Source organism: Camelus bactrianus, chromosome X (genome assembly GCF_048773025.1).
Source record: "Camelus bactrianus isolate YW-2024 breed Bactrian camel chromosome X, ASM4877302v1, whole genome shotgun sequence".
NCBI lineage: Eukaryota > Metazoa > Chordata > Mammalia > Artiodactyla > Camelidae > Camelus > Camelus bactrianus.
The window spans coordinates 76,839,179-76,859,325 of NC_133575.1; the positions used below are offsets into that span (position 1 = coordinate 76,839,179).

The 20,147-nt window shown below is 37.3% G+C and overlaps 1 non-coding gene across 1 annotated transcript; it reads left to right on the top strand.

The window, feature by feature from the left end:
• The first annotated feature begins 13,211 nt into the window (after window positions 1-13,211).
• LOC123615700 (U6 spliceosomal RNA) lies at window positions 13,212-13,318 on the top strand. The gene has a single exon (XR_006723376.1). It is a non-coding gene; the product is annotated as a U6 spliceosomal RNA (small nuclear RNA).
• Window positions 13,319-20,147: the final 6,829 nt, after the last annotated feature.

Sequence of the window (20,147 nt, forward strand, 5' to 3'; positions counted from 1 at the left end):
CCAAATGGGAAAGACAGGGGGAAGGATAAATTAGCAGTTTGGGATTAGCAGATACACACTACCATATATGAAACAGATAAACAACAAGGTCCTACTGTATAGTACAAGGAACTGTAGTCAATTTCTTGTAATAACCTATAATGGAAAAGAATCTGTTAAAAAGAATATATATGTATATGTGTAACTGAATCACTTTGGTGTACATCTGAAACTAGCATATTATAAACAAGTATACTTCAATAAAAAAATTTTTTTTAAAGTAACTCTTGAGTTCTTACTCTGTGCTTACCAATGTGGTATGTGTTGAAGGGGAAGCTAAAATTTAAAAGAGAAGGGTTTTAAATTTCAAGACGCTGACCTTGTTGCCAGGAGCATTGAAATGTGCATGAGGTCAGCATACAAGAAGCAGTTAGCAGGTAGCATCAGAACTAATCTATAATCAACTGTTCAATGGCCGCAGGATGATGATCAGGGAAGAGAAATTGGAATTGGGTAGAGAATGAGTAGGGAAGCATCTATTCTGCTCCAAAGCCACTAGACAGAACTCTGAGTCATATTTTAACAAGGTATGTGTCACCACCAATATACCAGGAGTAAAAAAGGCAGCCTGCAGTCATCTTCATCACAGGATACAGATAGAAAAGTTGATAAGAGTTGAAGTTTCCTAAAGAATTTTAAACCCCTGCCCCCAAAATAAGCTGTATTCACTCTTACTGTGAAATTATTAAAATTCCTGACAAAGCATCAAAAAACAGTTTCCTCAACTTTACGACCTTAAATCTCACTAACATATGATAAATATTAGAGTCTCCTTTTTAGGGCAAACAGCACGTAACTCCAGAAAAATGTAGAGTAAACTTTGAGCAGAGGTCCTCATTGAAGTGGGAGCATTCAGTGCCCCAAATTGCTTTAAATTAATGGTATTATCAAAAGGCTAAGATACAAATGTATACTTAGCAAGTGGTTTGAGGCAAGCGAAAGAAACAAAGAAAAAATGGGCAAGTAATATTACTCTTTGGTTTTACCCACTTAAAATTAAATTATTATACTGTAGACATTAAACCTATAAATGTATATAACCTATTTCAAGGATAAATTACATCATCTGTAGAGGAATTTTAAAACACATTTTTCATTGCCATTAAATCTGTTTTTAGTATAAATATGCACTTTGTTTTGGTCTCTACTTTTTCTGTAGTTTTTTTTCACCGCTGGGTTTCTCCAGGGCCTGTAACTACACTGAGGCATAGGCGATCAATAGATATTTGTTGCATTTTTCTAGATCAGGCCTTTTTCTCTTTCTAGATGTATGAACATTTAACCTCCATCATTGCATAGGCTGCAAGGGCTACACAAAAAGACTAACAGCAATTTGAAAACATACTTTGAAAGTTATTGTATAAACAATGCTAAAATTAGATATAGTTCTGTGGAAAAAAAGGTCATTTCTCTTCCTCTAGTGGAAAAATTAGGGATTAAAACTGGTGAGATCTTTTAGAGCCTCAGTGTGAGTTCAAATAAGCAAAAAAAAGGAAAGAAAAAGGAAAGAAGAAAAACCAAGTCAACAAGAAAAGAAGAAGAGGATCCAGAACTACTTTTATCACTAACTCCCAGAAAAAAAAGTCAATAAACAGCAAAAATAGGGTTAATACTGAACCCCTATAATAGAAAACTGAAATTGTATGAGGTTGCTGCCAGCTGATGGTCCTTACCTACTTGGCTTGAGACAAATTAGAGGCAGAAGAGTTGAGTTAAATGGGCTGGTGTTACTGATGCAAACTTGGGTCTGCTCACCCATGCGCAGTAAAGCCAATCTGCTGACACTGTGTAGTGATGAAGGAAAGTGCAGCGTTTATTGCAGGGCACCAAGGAGGGAGTTCAGGTACTTAGTGCTCAAAACTCCTGAACACACTGTGGGTTTCAGAAAAGTATTTGTAAAGACCAGGTGAGGGAGGGGGTTGCAGGGTAAGTGATCAGCTCATTCACAATTCTCCGATTGGTTGATGGTGAGGTTAACAGGGCAGTGTCACAGGGGTTAATATTATCAAGCCTCAGGCTCCTGTCAGCCTGGGGGCTATGGACTCATGATCATCAAGTAGTTAATGTCTTCCACTTGGTGGGGGTTTTGGCATCTGTAAAACAGCTCAGGAAATATGCATCAGATACTGTAAACTAGGTACTTTAGAGAGGAGCTAAAGCAGAGGATGGGCCCGGTGGGGGGGGGGTGATGAGTCTGTCCCAGAAGGCCCCCTGTCCCCAAAAGGTCCTGCTCAGTTACACTGGGTTTGGAGTCAGACCTGGATATACATCGCAGTTCTGCATCTTAACAAATATGAGACTTTCAGGGTTACTGTGACATTAAAGACTATCAATAAGTGCAGCTTTTTCAGTTTCTCAAGTTAGTATTTAGCTTGTAGACAACCAGGCTGAATTTAGTCTCAATAAGGCAATTTTTCTGCCTAAAACAAATACCCACACCATAGACACATAGACGATGCTTGTAAAAACCTTGTTGAAATATTTTAAGCAAATTTTTGTCACGCTAATAATATCCCTTGAGTCAATACAGACAAAAATCATTGCTAAAGTCCAATTAGTTGTTCAAAAATAAACATGAAATGAGTCCCTACTAAGTGCCAAATGCTTTGCCTGGCACTGAGGATATTACAGTGAGTAAGGCTTAATCCTTGCCTTTAAGCAACTTATAGTTCAACGGGAGAAGACTCTTGTAAACATTTATAAAAGGGTGATGAGGAGATCCATTGTTTTCAACTCAACAAGTCATTTAGGAAAAAAAAAGAAAGCTTGGCATCAGAAGTGGGTCTACTAAGTACACTTCAATTTAAAAAAAATCACAATGCACAGCAAGCATTTCAATTTAAAATAAATAAATTAGTAAGTATATATCCTTAGTCCCACTTCCCATAGTCCTGTTAACCATAACTGGAGATGTCAAGCAGGTCACCACTAAAAAGCAGGCCTTCTAAACTCACTGAAAATAATCACAATTAGAGAACAGAATAGAGTCCATATACCCAAATCATGAAATCAATCACTCTTTAAAAAGTAAGAGCTAACATAAAATTAACATTTTTATAGAGTATATAATTTAAAAAGCACTTTCCTATCTATAATCTCCTTCAACCCTCACAAATCCATGAGTTAAGTAGCCATTCTTTGGCACCTTTAATAGGTAAGGAAACTGAGATTTTAAAAAGGGAAGTGAAGAAATTGACTCGGTATGACATGCTAGGAAATAAGAACAGGTGCCCCTGAGGACTGGAAAGAGAAACAGCCCAAAGATAGAAATCAGGTGGGATCAAATTAAAGAAAAAAGGGAGGGAAGGAGAGGGAGAGGGAAAGAAAGAAAGACAGAGGGAAGCCACAGTCCACAGGAACACAGGAAGGGCTCCTGAAAGTGAGGAGGGCTTCCAGAGTGTTACTAGTACAGAGATGGCTGAGACCATGGGCAACCAAAATGATAATAGGTTTAAGTCCTGCAGCAGAAGCAGTCAGGAATTTTGACCCCACTGTAATGCCTCTATCATGATCTTGGACCAGACAGCAAACAACAAAGGCCTATACTTCCTGTCTCCATTTCCTCTCCTTCATGTCATTTGATCACTCTGATTTGCTGATTAGCTTCCTCTCCACCAACAGCGCTCTCATTGAGGTGACTAATAGACTCCAAATTGCTAAATCCAGTAGTTAATTCTCAGTCCGCATCTTACTTGATGTGCTATGTGCTATGGTCTGAATGTTTGTGTCCCCCATATGTTGAAATCCTAATGCCCAATGTGATGATATTAAGAGGTGGGACCTTTGGGAAGTGATTAGGTTATAAGGGTGAAATCCTCATGATAGGATTAGTGTCCTCGTAAAAGAGGCTCCACAGGGCTCCTTAGCCCCTTCCAGCGTGTGAGGATGCAGCAAAAAGTCGACAGTGTGAGACCTGGATGAGCGCCCTCAACCTGACCATGCTGATACACTGATCATAGACTTCCAGCCTCCAGAACTTTGAGAAATAAATTTCTGTTGCTTATGAGACCGCTAATCTGTGGTATTTTGTTATGGAAGCCCAAATAGATTAGGACAATTTATCAGGAAAACAACACAATAATTGACATCTCTTCCCACATATCTAAAAGGCAGTTCAAACTCAGCATGTTCAAACCTGAATTCTTGGTCTGCTTCCCAAACCTACTCTACCTGCAGCCTTCTGCATCTTAATGAGTGGCAATTTCATCTTTTCAGTTGTTCAGGCCAATAAAAGCCTTGAAGTTATTATTAAAAAAAATTACTTATTGAAATAAGTGTATATATATCAGACATCTAATGTTGAAGAATTTTCACAAATTGAGCAAATGCGTGTAACCAACTGGAGAGCAAGAAACAGAACTTGAACAATACCCTGGAAGCCTTTCTTAGACTGCCCCCTTCTAGTTACTAGCTCCCCTTCAATGAAACAAATGTGTCTCTCAGAATGCAATGCAGAAGAACAAGAAAGAAAAGCTAAGAGACACAAAGTATATATCCAGAAGTTCCAGCATGCATCCGATAATCAGTGCCAAGAGAAAAAGAAGAGATTTTTTAAATGGGCAGGAAGGAGAATAGACAAAGCAATAACAGAAGAAAATTTTCCAGAACTAAAGAAAGGCATGAGTTCTCAAGTTTAAGAGGCCTAGCAGTTGTCAAACAGGATGTAGGACGTATAGATAAAGACCCACACCTAGACACACTGTGGTGAAATTCTAGAATAAAAAGAAAAACAAACAAAAAAACTCTCTTAGCTTCCAGAGAGTAAAACATTGCCCTTAAAGGAGCAATAATCAATGAAATCTGAGTCAGTGACATCTGTGACATCTGAATTGTCATAGCTAACATTGTGAAGGAAGCAGATGGGACAATATTAAAAATAAGAAAATAAGATTTTCTTTAAAGTTTTGGATCATGTTTATGTACATTATTGAAAAAATAGATTAAAATATCTGGATTCCAAAACAAAAATAGTCCACAATCCCATCATTTAGCGAGGTCAATGTTTTCCTCTAGCCAGGTTTTCTTCTAGTCCTTGTTTATCTGCATTTTCAAATTTCAAATATGTGCAATAGTATTAAAAGTAGAAATGATATTCTATAGGCTTACTTTATAATATATCATGAGAACTATTCTAGTTGGTAGACTTTCTATATTTCTTATCTTCCCCTGACTCTTCTTCCCCCTCATTCCCTTCCTCCCTTATTTGTGGTAACATTACCACTCCTATTTTTGTGATTTTTTTTCAAAATGTCTCAACTCCTCTTGCTTGTTTCCTCTACCCCTTAAAAGTTAGAATCAGCCTGTCAAACTTCACAAAAAAATTTGTTGGGCTTTAATTGGAACTCTATAGGATTTACAAATTAATTTGATGAGGACTGCCATCTTTAGAAAATTGAACCTTTCCATCTAGGAACATAGCATAGCTCTCCATTTATTCTAATTATCTTTTGTGTGGAGAAACCACTAGCGTCACTGGCACAGACTTTTAGGATGACAATTTGGCCATGTCTATTACAGTAAAAGTGCACCCAGAACAAAAAGAGTCCTATGACCCAACAATTCCTTCTCATCAGCTTTGGAGAAATATTCATACTCAAAGATGTCCTACACCATTCTCTATAGCAGGAAAAAAAGAAGGGAATAACCTAAATGTCCATCAATAGGGGAATGGATAAAGAACACATTTCCATCCACTGTTAAACAAACAAAACATATTATGGAACACATACGTGCTTATGGAAAGCGCACATGCATATACACAAAACACACATATTTCTACCACTCCTCAGCTTTATGATCTTGAATTTACCTGATATTTATTTAACTCTGTTGTTATTTTTCTGATTTGTGTGATTTGAATAGGATTGTAGAGAAGGTTAAATTGATTCAGACTTGGAAAGTCCTTAAAGCAGTGGCTGGTACAAAGTAATTGCACTCAGTGTTAGCTATTATTATTATTATTATTATTATTATTATTATTATTATTAGCTAAATTCAACAAATATTCCTTAACTAGCCACCATATGTCAGACACTCCATTAGCCACTGGTGACACAGAGATGGCAATGAATCAGTTCCCATCATTGAAAAAGCTTACACACATGGAACAAATAGAGACGCCCACCATGTCAATACAATGTGGTAAGCCTTTTGAAAGAATAATTGCAAGGTGCTCTGAGCATATAGAGGAGGCTTACTTAACACAGGATTGGGGTGGGAAGGGTAGAAGAGTGGGGCACTTTTGATATGGAAAACTCTAATGACAACTTTCTCCCCATTAAAGGAGAGAAAGTCCCTGGTATATTATTTCTTCCTCTCCAAACTTAAAAGCGACCCACCAAAATTTATGTTACCACAAGATTTTCTGATTACAACTCAAGCTTGGCAACCAATAGTAACCATTATGAGACACGACAGGGTTGTTCCACAGGACAGCTTGGGAAACAACTCTAAATCTTGCTGTAAGCCTCGCAGGGAATCTACTTTATTCTGCAGGGTGCCAGCCCTTCATAACATAGTTTCCACACTCAGAGAGCATTTTATGGTAAGTTTCCAAAGATTGTGTTGCACAACAAATATCTAACTCCCCTGCCAAGGTTTTAAGATTGTATAAACTCAAGATAAAAACAAGTCAGCGTTGCATCACTATTAAAAAAGAGGGGGGCGGGGCATGATCATTGTTAAAATGCATCGCTATTAAAAAAGAGGGGGGCTTGTATTAACTAGAGTGTTTATTTAGGAACTATTAGGTAAGTTTCCAACCAGAGGTCACAATCTTACAAGATTCAGACTGAGTATTCAAGAGAGAGATTGAAAATCTGATACCAACACATAAGACTGCAATGGGTTAGGAATCCTAGGAGTCCTAATTCCCTTAAGGAATAAAGAATGCTTTGAAGCTAATTCAATAAGTAAGAACTGCGCACCCAGGACAAGCAAAAGTAAGAGATTTCCTGCCCATAAGAGCTCATGGTGTAGTCAGAAAAACAAAGTGCAAGCACAGAAAATAGGATGCAGTGAAGTCTTTTACAATATGTACTTTAAGTATAGGCTTGAGCAAGTGGAATTTTAGCTAGATTGTTAACAAGGATTACACATCCCTTAAGAAAAACTTGTAATGGCTTCTCATTGCCAACAGGAGAAATCTGTTTTTCTCACCTTATCCTACACACTATACCCCAATGGTAATCCTCTAGTCCAGCTAGAATAGCTTAAGTAATATGCTGCAAGTTTCCCATCTGGGATACTTTGCTGTGCAAATCCTAACCATGGGTAGCCATGTTAATCCTGTCTTTTCCAGGAAACCTTCACAGCTACAGCACTACACCGTCTTTCTCCATTGAATACTCTTACTACTTATCTGCAGTCTGCAGTCTGCTATCTCTTGCTCACCTCCACCTCTACCACAAGAACTTGGTCATGAGTGAGGAAAATTTACAAAATAGATTAGAACAGAAACACACAAAGTCACCTATTATGGCCAGAATGACTCACAGGCCCCTAACACTTGACTGCATCCTAGTTGAATTAGTTTATGTCTCCAAGGAAAGCAAGGGTTGATCGCAAAAGGGATAAAAAAAAATCTCAAAAGCTAGAGCCAGCTAGCTTTGTCCAAACAGCACCTTCCTGGGGAGAGAGTGCAGGTCCTTCGAGTCAATAGACTCCACATAGTTCTAACCCCACTGGTGCCAGCATTTCCTACCCACTGAAAGAGAAACTTCAGTGGAAGTTGCCCTACAATCTGCATATTTTAAGTCAACTTTATTCCAGGATGATATACATACTGTGAAAATCACTCCTTTTAGGGGTATAGTTCTATGAGTTTTGACAAATACCCATGGGTGTAGAACCACTGCCACAATCAAGATATAGAATATATGACTTCACTTCTTATGTAAGTTTGTCGACAAGGAGGAAAATGCACTGTTCATGAAGACATGCCCGTAATAATTATTGTTCTTTAAAAAAAAAATACTGTCGTGTTAGCTTGGCTAGAATGAATCTATTTGTACTGTACTGACTAACTCCTGAAAAGTAAAAGAAAGAAAAAGGTCCTCTCAGATGTAAATTATATCAACACAGTGTATTAGATTAGAATTACAAAAAGTTACCTTAAAGAGACAGAATATTTCACAGGCCCGCAAGTCTTGTTGATCATAACCTGATTGCCGATTTTGTATTAACCTGGTGTATCAAGCAAGGGAGGTTGGTTCAGTCAGACTTTTTTTTAGACAAATGCTACCCAAAGTATGATCCTTGAGCTGGTGCCTGTATGTGAACTGTTTGTCATGGGTCCATGACGAGATAAGTACCTAAACTAAGAGTGAGCAATTAGAAACTTCTAGCAACTTGACAAAGTGATTTTATGTTGGTTGAATCTAATACTAAAAACTCTGGCCTTGTATTTTCTATGTCTCTGTTTCATATTTCTAATGATTTATTTTTATTGCATTTTTTTAAAGTACTGGTCCACGATAAATTGGAAGGAAAAAAAGGTCCTTTCTTACGCAGATTGAAAAGCACTGCTCTAGTGCATGCCTCTACCACTTCCTACTTGGATCTACTAAATGTTGACCACTCAGCCCTTAATCATTTACTGCCTTAAATCAAGGGTCAGATCCTATATTTTTGACTTTGCAGGGCATGCAGCTGCAGTCACAACTCTGCTACTTGGGCAAAAGTAGCCATAGATGATATGCAAATGAATGAGCTTGGCTACGTTCCAATAAAACTTTATTACAACGGAAGCAGGCTGGATTTGGTCCATGGACTTTAGTTTGCCAATCTCTGCCTTATATTATCATTTAATTTTGTCATATTGGATTGCAAACACTTCATTAAGAGACCTGAAGCTCACCTTTTTTTTTTTTTCTTTCATTTCAAGCAGTGACTGCAACTTCCAATAACCACCTTTGGAATGAATGAAAAAGGTGACTAATAAACTGGAAAGATGGAAGACAGTATTCCAGGGAGTGGGGAGAGAAAAAAATTTAGAGGCAGAGAGTTAGGAACATGAGTGAAGATAAATCAACCAAAGCCAAGAAGACTGAGGATCATTTCAACTCTTCCATCAATGATATAGAGTGTTTTTAAGAAAGGTTCCTGGTCAATTCCTTTGCTATCTTTGCTGAATATAAAAAAGAGGAAACAAGTTGGCATTTTCCCAAGGAAGAATTTAGGTGACACGTAAAGTAGAACTTCTGGTAAACTTTAGACTGGGTTACCAAAGGAACTTGCTCAGCCAGGGAAATCTCTCAAAATAATATCAATACAAATTAGTCTGAACTGTTTGAAGAGATTGTGATGCGCGTGCAAGAAATGGCCTGGATAATTCCTCAAAGTTGCTTTCATTTTCAAGCCTCTGAATTCACCAGATGACCCATTTTTCTCCAGGTGTAAACTCCATGTCTCTAATAAAGAAGTTCTAAAAAGGAAGCACAATATTTTGTTCCAAAATAATTGATACTTCAAATTATATCATATATACTAATTATATGTGTTCATGCTAAGTAAAAGCATACTGTCTAAAATAAAGATTTTAAGAAAATGATTCACTGTAATGGGTAACTAAGATTTAATCCAAATTTGATGGCTTTAGCCTTAGGTCATATAAAGTTCCATTTGGCCATTAGTGATTAAAGAGTTAGAGGAAAGAGAATAGGTTATAAATATTGCAGAGGTGGAGTATGAAGAGTGTTAAATAAATGAATTGCCAGCCTTCATTACGGCAGCAAAATTGTCATGGAAAGCCACAGTCACTGAGTCAATATTTATTGAGTACCAACTATGTACCAAGAATTGTGACCCACAGGATGAATCAAACATAACCCCTGCCTTCAAAGAGTGTACACTCTAGGTAGAGTGTAAAACGTGATGAATGAAATAGTACAACGGATGTGTCCAATGTTATTGCAATTTCACAAACTATATTGGTGTTTACCAAGAGCTATCAAATATGTCTTTCAAAAATTCCTCAAGTAATGAGACATTTTATTGTTACTACATCTCCCCCGAGTAGAAGAGCTGTAGTCTTTACCAAAGAGAAAAACAGTCTTTTTGGAGCCACAGAGAGTTAATTAGGCTAACGTGATTACCTAAAAAGCATGTGCAGTGGAAGAAATGTAATGGAGAGTAAAATGAAAAATTTCCAGACCTAAGAAACTCATTCCAAAATGTTCTGCTCTATGCTTAATATAGAATCAGTCCAGAGTCATTTAAAAAATCATTTAAAATTCCTGAAAGTCACACTTCTTATAGCAAAATTCTTGGCAGTTGAAATATTTACAAACGTAAAGTGAGTTGTGTCGTGAAAGAACTAGCTGCAGCTGCTTTAATTAAATCACTTGGACATTGATTTACACATTCAAGCTGAAATGTAAGGTATATGATAAGGTCACTCCTTGGGTGCTTAATGGCTTTATTAACCGTGAAAATCACCGTTAAAAAGAACCTTTTGAAGGCCAATTTAATATGACAACTCTGATTTTTGTAACCACATGTTGCATTCTGCTCAGCTGTCACAAATAGGAGCACTTCGACCTGATCCTTATACAGTAACGCCAAATGCAAATACGGTTAACCCGGGGTAGCATACATTTGCATCTGCCGGATCCTTGATCTAATTCAGAGTCACTCAGATTTTCTGTCTGACCCAGTACTTGTCATACGCGAGGCCCAGAAGCCAGGCATAATACATCTTTTGGACTTTCCCGCTCAAGAGTTGGTCTAAGAGGGTGGTGGATATAGCTCAGCAGTAGAGTGTGTGCTTAACATGCACGAGGTCATGGGTTCAATCCTCAGTACTGCCATTTAAAAAAAAAAAACAAAAAACCTAATTACCTCTTCTCTCCCCAAAAAAATTTTTTTTAAAAAGTTGGTCTAAAGCTTCTCACCAATGCCTAAGGCCCTTGACTAATTCATCAACAACAGCCCCTTTGCATTGTGTTTGGTACTCACAATCTTAACCTTGCTCAGACCACATTTTCCCTCTGGCTTATGATCTTGGCTTTTGTTCTATGTCTCTAGCATATTCATGCTAACTCCTGGGCCTTAAGTATGACCACACAGTGTTTTTTTCTGCCCTTGTCTTGCCTGATACTTTGATTCCAGTGAATTATTTTGCTTCCCTAACCTAAACCTCAATCTGTGGGTGACATATGCTTCAATTTCTGCCCCGTGGTAGGCTGGTCAGAATCTTAATGATAAGGTTTATATTCATTTAACAAACATGTTTTACCTGTACAAAGCAGCCTCTTAGCTTTGGCGATATAAAGATAAATTAATTTTTTTTAAGATACGTGAGACAAAATCAGTGTCTTCAAGGAGTTCACAATCTAGGGAAGGATACAGAGAAGCTAATCAACAATTGTAAGAGAACGTGTTATAAAAGTATTATGTCAAGGGAACCATGCAAACACAATAGGGGGTATAAAGGAAGGCTTCCTGGAGGAGGTGATACTTCAGCTGAATCTTGAAGGCCAGATGGGAATTAGCAAGGTAGAGAATATGAATAAGTGAGAAGGCAAAAAGAGTAGTCCAGACAGAGGAAACAACATATATAAGGAAGAGACAGCATGGCAGAGTAGAGGAACTCTAAGTAGGTTAATATGGCTGAAATATATTTGTGGTGAAATATGGTACTGCTTGGAGCCAGATCCTGAAAAGCCTTGTTGTGCTATATTCTTATCTAGAAGGCAATAGGCACCAACTGCAGGGGATTAACCAGAGGAGTACTGTGATCAGATGTATGTTTCAGGGTTATCTCCAGGGTTGTGGAAGAAGTATTAGAGACAAGTGAAAGAGGGTTAACAGGGAGGAGACTTACTATAATCCAGATAATAAGCTATGAGGGACCGAAATAAGATGGTTGAAGAGGAAAGGAAAGAGGGGGATGAAAGTAAGAGTAGGAGATAAGAGTATTTGATGACACAGAACTTGACAAATCACTGAGCACAGTATTAAAAAAAAAAGTCTCAATTAACCCTGCAGTTACATACTTGAGGTATTAAGAGAAGAAATTGTTTGCATTTGAAAGTTTGATGTAGAAGATGATGAGACGATGACTTCTTTAACGACGCTGAATGTGTCGTGCATGTAAGCGTCCAAGTGGAGATATGCCATTCTGTAGCTCAAGATGAAAGTTATGGTTAAGACAGATTTGGGGGTTGTTAACAGAGAAGTGATAGCGCATAGGACTGTGTATCTAAAGAAAATCTGGAATGGTTTCCAAAGGAAAAATGAAATTCTAGATAAGGCTAGAGTTTTCTGTAGGTTTAGCATCATTGGTATACATCATGGACAGTGTCAGAAGCAAAGTCACTATCCTCCCCTTTCCTTTCTAAACAAATGTTTCAACGAATTCTTTTCAAGTTACTTCCTCTTACCTAGTTTCATGTGGCCCTCTTCACAAGTGCTCTTTGAGTTAGATGGTTCAACTATTATCCCTTTTATAAGAACTTCCTGGTGATCCTAGCACCCTGTCACTTCCCCCAGGATTCCTGATCCTGGTCAAACCTAAAGACCTTTGTCCTGCTGTCACCCACACCCTCGCATGACACTTTTTTTTATAAGTGAAAGGGCCAGGGCACTAAGTGTTCCAGTGTTTGCCAGAGGCCACCCAGCCAACCAGCACAGGAAGGAAGTGAAGACCTCAAGACTGCTGACTTCATCTCTAGGGCTCTTGGCACTACATTTTATGATGAACTTTCCAGAAATCCATCTATGGCACAAAGGTAAGAGAAGACTCCAAGCGATATGAAATTTGAATATATATGTATAGCTATAAAATGTATTATTTATATACACATGAGAAAAAGGTGGAAAATGTAAACATCACATGACTAATATTTATTTTCCCTTTTTACCAGTCAAGTATCACTCTAAACTTGAAATCGGTTCCCATGTGAAAATCTTTTTCTCTTCCTCTCTCACATAAATAAGAATGCACATTAGGAAAATATGGTGAATCTCCAACCATTAAAGGAGTTTAAAATTTCTATGAAAGTGACATGGTATAACTCTAAAAATAGCCAGGGAGTTTTCACAAAAACCCAAAAGGCGAAAACTACAAAAGAGAGAATTGTATCTGAAAACTAAGGAGGTAAGGTTTTTGCATGCTGTCGAAAGTACATGGAAAATTGTTTTCCCCTCTAAGAGTAAAAACTATAAAATCGGTGCTGGCTTCAGCAGCACATATACTGAAACTGGAAGGATACAGAGAAGATTAGCGTGGCCCCTGTGCAAAGATAACACACAAAGTCGTGAAGTGGTCCATATTTTTATACTTCAATTAGAAAAACAAAACAAAACGAAACTATGAAATCAAGGCCTCATGGACCAGGTCATAGACAGGCAAAGACGAACTAAAGAAAGAAAATGGCTCCCAGGCTACAGCAAAACTAACAAAATACATGAACACGTCTAAGGAAAGAGTGGGTCCATGAGGAAGCGGGCTGTCAGATGGGAGCATAGGAAGAGTACAGCCAAGGCCTTGGCCATACTCATCCTGGCAGTGCCCAGGGAACAGTGTCAGGGCCGTAGGGTTCTTTAGGCCCTCTCGCAGAAATGGACCAATGGTTCTCTCAGAGCTAGCTGTCATTTCATATTCATTTCATCTCACTACTACTCCTTGCTCATTCCTCAAACTCTCCTTCTGTTCGGTAGGGCTGCTACGAGAAGAGGATGCTTTGGTCATGTCAATGTGAGCTTTCCCTCCACTGTGAGACTTGTATTTTTTGGTGGTCCATCAATTTGGGGGCATTCTGGATTGTTGCTTGCGTACTTAGTCAATGTGAGTTCATCTCTGGCCCATAGGGCTCATCTCCAGGTGTAGATAAATCAAGTTTCTGAGGCTATCTTGTTAATTGACCAAGACCAACCTTGGCAAGTGCTTTCTATTCCCATTTGAAGGAGAAGAGATATACGTAATCAATACCTTAGTAGTGAGTATATGATTTCCATGGAAATCTGGGTAAGTAATAGAGTCCATGTGGGCCGTTGACAGAAATGTGGTGCTAAGAAACAGGAATGTTTTTAGATGCTAAGTTAAAAAAAAAATCAGTGTTTAGATATTAATGTGTCTTTGAGATGAATCTAATTCCCAGGTGTAGTACTTTACCTCGTATCTGATCTACCTCGGATACACATGTGCTAATAGTGCAATCCCAAATCACCATGTGTAATGCTATATGGATTATGCAGGTGCATACACTGTCCTTGTCTCTTTCTCCCTTTCTTTTCATTTACATTTTTTTGGAGGGAGATAATTAGGTTTATTTATTTTTTAATGGAGGTACTGGGGATTGAACCCAGGACCTTGTACATGCTAAGTATGCACTCTACCACTGAGCTATACCCTCCCCTCTCCCTCTCTTTCTGAAAAGTTGATGAATGGAACCAACACAGCTTTGAGTTTTACAGATCTGGATTCGAACCTCAGTTTCACTGCTTCTCAGTTTATTTCCTCTGTACCCTGAGCTTTTTCATCTCTAAAATGTAGACAATAATAGTATCTCATAGAATTGTGGTGAAAATGAAATGAAATAATGTGTGGAGTTACTTAAATTTGGATTCTATGCCTGTTCTTTTCCCTGCCTTGGCCTCTTCAATCTGTGTTAAAAACCAACACAGAGATAAACAACAAGGACCTACTGCATACCACAGGCAACTATATTCAATGCCTTATAATAGTTTATAATGGAAAAAACATGAAGAGGAATATATATGTGTAACTGAATCACTCTGCTGTACACCAGAAACTAGCACAACATTATAAATTGACTATACATCAGTTTAAAAAGTTGTTGTTAAAAAAATCAACCCACACACACAATTATATTCCACATGGCTATAAGCTTCATGAGAGCAAATAACAGCTGATTTATGTTTACCACTCTATCCGTAGTGTATGGCTTTTAGGGGATCATCAAATATATTTTGAATTATAAAACCAGATTTGTTAAGAAAGTGAGGTTTTCTTTAACTGAATTTTCCAGTCTGTCTAGAGATCTCTCTTAATTAAACTAAAAAAAAAAGTCTACCATATACACTAAAGTCCTTATCAGGTGTCACTTCCATCGACCCTATTTTATATTTGATTAATCAATGTAAAGTCTATTTAAGTGACTTTTTAAAGTATTGTTTTTGTCTGAAATTGCAGATAGGCAATTGTATTAATTTAGTAAGGCTGACGTAACAAAGTACCACAAACTGAGTGGCTTGAACAACAGAAATTTTTTGTGTCACAATTCTAGAGGCTAGAAATTCAAGATCAATACGTCAGCAGTTTTGGTTTCTTCTAAGGGCTATGTGTTAAGGATCAGTTTCAGGCCTCTCTCCTTAGCTCTTATATGACTGTCTTCTGCATCTCTTCACATCATCTTCTTTCTGTGTGTCTGTCTCTGCATCCAAATGTTCCCTACTTGTGAGAACACCAGTCATATTGGATCAGGGCTCACCCTAATAACCTCATCTTAATTAATTCCAATTGTAATGACCCTATTTCCAATTAAGGTCATTTTCTGAGGTCCTGGGGGTTGAGACTTGAACACATGAATTCTTGCAGGGACATAATTCAATCCATAACAGCAACTTCTGAGTGATTTTCTTTAAGGCTTCTGGGCATAGCCTATCCCTGGCCTGCTTTCTTATTACTGCATATAGAAGAAAACATTTGACATTGAATTAACATTTGAGGATGTTCTGACTATTCTCAAATAGCTTTAAAATGCATAGAGTAGAGTGAGTTACTGAACTTGTGAGCTTATCTAGCTATCTATAAACATCTGTCTCTCAATTGGCTTTGTTGTTTTCTACTCTTGAGAGTGCCTTATGTGTTGGAGGAGGACAGAAGGGCTGGCTATAAACGAGGATAATATTTTAGTGAATTTTGAAAAGGCTGTCTATGAGGATATGTCAAAGAAATGAAAATATGTTTCAAGAGACAGGGGACTGTAGAAATATGCAAACATGTTCATGAATTTGGCAGCAGGTGAATTTCAGAAGCATATCAAGGAACTTCTGGACACAGGACAAGATTAAGCCTCAGTCATGATTATATATTTTCACTAAAATAAATCAAAGCACAGTGATTCCAATCTTTCTCAGTCATCTTTGCCATGGATTTGGATGCAGGTGAATTGATCCAAATATCGATCTTTAAAATAGTTAAAGTAATTGCTTCTTTAATGCTGGCAAAGAATTTCATTGACTGCCATTGAAAGGGTTTCATTGAATATGTGTCCTGTTTCCCATCAGATCATCCAGATCCAAAGAAGGAAAGTGCTTTGCAATTCAGGGGAAGAAAGGTGAATTGATGCAATGGTCTTATGAAGTATAGATTTTTTTTTTTATAACAATGCCTCATTGCCCATTGGTGTAAGGGGAGCATTTCTGTGTTTAGTATTCTGGAAATTGTCATCTTTATGTTTAACTTGACTTCTCAAAGCCTGGAATGCTTTGTACAATTGCACTCTTGTCTCAAATGTAAAGCAGTATGTTACAGAGGAATGAGTTTTTGACCAGGAGAGAGAAAAATCTAGATTCTAGTTCCAGCTCTGTCCTGTGGCTTTAGGAGAGTCACACAGAGTTCTTGCTCTGCCTCAGCAAACTAAAAGGGTTCAGTCAGATGATATGCAAGGTCTCCTTCAATTCAGAGGGTCTATCATTTTGTTATATATAATTATTGTATCTCTAGTACAATATTTTCACTCAAATGTAAAGTATGTCAACAGAAAGCAAAACTTTTTGTTTTGCTGGGTGTGGAGTGTGGGAATAGAAACTATGCACTTTGGAGAGTCTCTTCCATTAGATTTTTACTCTGATTATTTTCATTTTGTACTTCATTAAGTTCCCCTCACATAAAATTCTACACCCTTTTTTTTTTATTGAAGTACAGTGAATTACAATGTGTCAATTTCTGGTGTACAGCACAATGTCCCAGTCTTGCATATACATACATATATTTGTTTTCATATTTGACACGCTTTTAAATATTTTTGTCAATTATTCCAAAAGATTAAACTTTCTTCGTTATGTCAACATTACTACAATACAACTAGATGCCATGTAATTTTATTTTACATAAATTTTGGCAGGAATTACCTCAGTGCTTTTTGTCTTGGCTAAGGACCAGGTACATTTGTACTGGATCTATATCAAATGTTCTTTTTATGTTCACAATTTACATGGCTCCTATATAATTGATTTTTCAACCTATCTAATTACCTTGGATGATATTATAATTCTCTTAAATAATTAAATGGGCTATGACTAATTTTAATACTGATAACAAAATTTTAACTTGATCCTGCAGCTTTAATATTAGCAAAGTGCTACTTGGAATGTAAATACATTTAGCCCACATTCTAAGTGTTTCATTTCGTGACACTTATATTGAATAATAAAGTGTTTAACATAATACAGCATTTATAAATCTAGTTCCTTAATGAAGATGGGGCCGTATATTGATTAGTTTATTAGTAGAGTTTAATTTTTGAGATATAATATTTAAAACTGAAGATTAAATTTTTATATTTTAATTCATGAAGAAATCCGTTCTATTACTACAGAACTTATTTTATCTTAATTGGATAACCAAAATTAAACATTTTCATTTTGTTTTCTTTGCTGCCTAATACGATAAACAGTGACCTTCTTGAAATGGAATTTTATTTTCCTTTCTTAATGTGTTTATCTTATATTCCCTGTTTGTTTTAGCAGCACTCAAATATTTTTGTCATATTTAAAAATAATCCTTTGATTGGACAAATTTAGTTTATTAGAACACTTACTCCAATTCAAATTACTTGAAACTACATGAACGCAATCCATTTTTTGGTTTATGTAATTTTTAAACTAAATGAAATCTATCTTTCTTCATCATAACAGAAAATAAAGACCAAAAAAAAAAAATCACTTTCTGTGTTTTGGCACAAATTCCTTGTGTCCTCTCTCCCCTCCCCTTTATAGAGTATTAACATAATGTATGTAGTTTTTTTTCTCTCTTTTAGAAGTAAGTTGCTACTTCAGAATTTTTTAAAATCTAATTTCTCATGTGTCTCAGGCCTTTAAGATGTTTTGTGAAACTGGAAAAGTCACAATCCATATTTTTATCTGTTTTTCTTCTCCATAAAATGGTGATAATTAGCCTTGCCTTGCCTACTTCCCAGAGCTTTTTTGAGGTTCTAATGATATAACATACACAAGGGCCTTGAACATGTATCGTTAGAATGCTGTGCAAATTTATGGGCTGTTATTTTTATAGTCATTACTGTTGTTGATATTATTATTCAATTATTAAGGTGTCTGATACAGGAAAGGAAAGTAACTTTACTAGAAAATAATTCTGTCTAGTTTTGCTCACAAGTCATAGTGAAATATTTCACCATATAATATTATCTAATGATTCTGAGCTTCCTATATGATATCATATTAGTTATAAGATTTTTGGAGCATGAGGTAAACTAGAAGAGGGTAAATCATAATATGGAGAGAGAAGGAGGAAAACCAAGCAAAGATTTCAGTATCAGTTGCTGGTGGAGGAAGAGACGAAACTAATTAAGGACCGAACAGGAAAAGAACTCAACCAAGAGGTTGGCCCCTTCACAAGAACCAGGCAATCTACTGTAGTATCCCACAGGCAGACAACTCTGAGGAAGTCCACCTAGTGAAGAGGTCACATCAACAAGAGTCTAGGTCACAAGTGATATTTCAGGTTAAGAATGTGGTCCTGTTCTGGTTCTGGACAGTCTGTAAATAATAGGACACCTCCAGGAGTCTTTCTCTTCCCCATGCTTTAACATCAATTCAGGGATCACCTCCTCCAGGAAGTCTTCCTTAATCATCATCCAGACTGTGTTTGAGCCAGTCTTCTGTGCTTCTATACTTTGTGCTGCCCTACAGCACACACTAGAATTATTCAGCCATTCATGCAAGGGATATTTATTAAGCACCCACCATACACCAAGCGTTGTATTAGGAGTAGGGGATTCAACAATGAACAGAACAGTCCCGGCCCTCATAGTGCTTATATTCTAAAGAGGGGAAAGGATACAGGCAATAAAAATAAACAAGTAAATAAAAAATATGTCATAGTGTTAAGTACTGTTATCGAGAACAGTGCAGGACAACAGGGATAGGGTGTGGGGAAAATGCTACTGTTATGTACTGTACTTCTATGTAATCTTTTTTTTTAAAGTTAGCTTTACTGGGGTGTGGGTATAGCTTAGTGGTAAAGTGAGTACTTAGCATGCACAGGGTCCTGAGTTCAATCCCTAGTACCTCCATTAAAATAAATAAGGAGGTGAAGTTACCTTTCCCTTTGTTAATATTCTTCTAAAACACCAATTTTATTTTTGCACATACATTTCCTCATATGAGTGTATGTCACATACCTACATAACTACTCTCTTATTGTTGGGCATTTAGCTTTCCTCTATCGTAAAAAATATTGAGAAGAACATGAAAGTCATACTTTGGGGCACACCCTTGATTATTTCCATAAGATAAGTTCCTGGAAATGGAAGGGTTATTACCTAGCTGTTGCCACACCGAGAAAGTCTGGGTCATCTCCAGTCCTTTGGACACTGGCATTGGCGTCATTTTTCTGTAGGAGTCAGTGCCAGAGCTTGGCTACTCCCCCTGATCCCAGACCCACTCATTCACTTTTCTTTTTTGTTCCCAGTGACCCACAAAAAAAAAAAAAAATGATCAACAAACTTAATGGTGGAGGCCATAAAGGTTATGATACTACCAGATGAAATTCCCCAGAATGTCAGGAGCCTTTGTCAAAACTGAAAGGTATTTTTGCCTTAAGTCCTAAAATTTCCACAGCAGGTATGGCAGGTGTCAACCTTAAAGCTGACTGTAAAAGTCTCCAGCTTTACTTCAGCTCCAGCTTTAGCTTCATGCAGAACAAATTGAGGTTTTGAACCTGTTCCTTGACCTTCACCTCCCAGAATGTATGACATCCCTTTCACCTCATTTCTACCGGACCTCAACCTTCCTCATCTCTAGTCTCCTGGTTGACTTCCTAGCTCTGGTCCCTAAGCTATACCCTGACCATGATTTCTTTTTTTAATCTACCATTAACAAGTGATTAACCTAGGTAC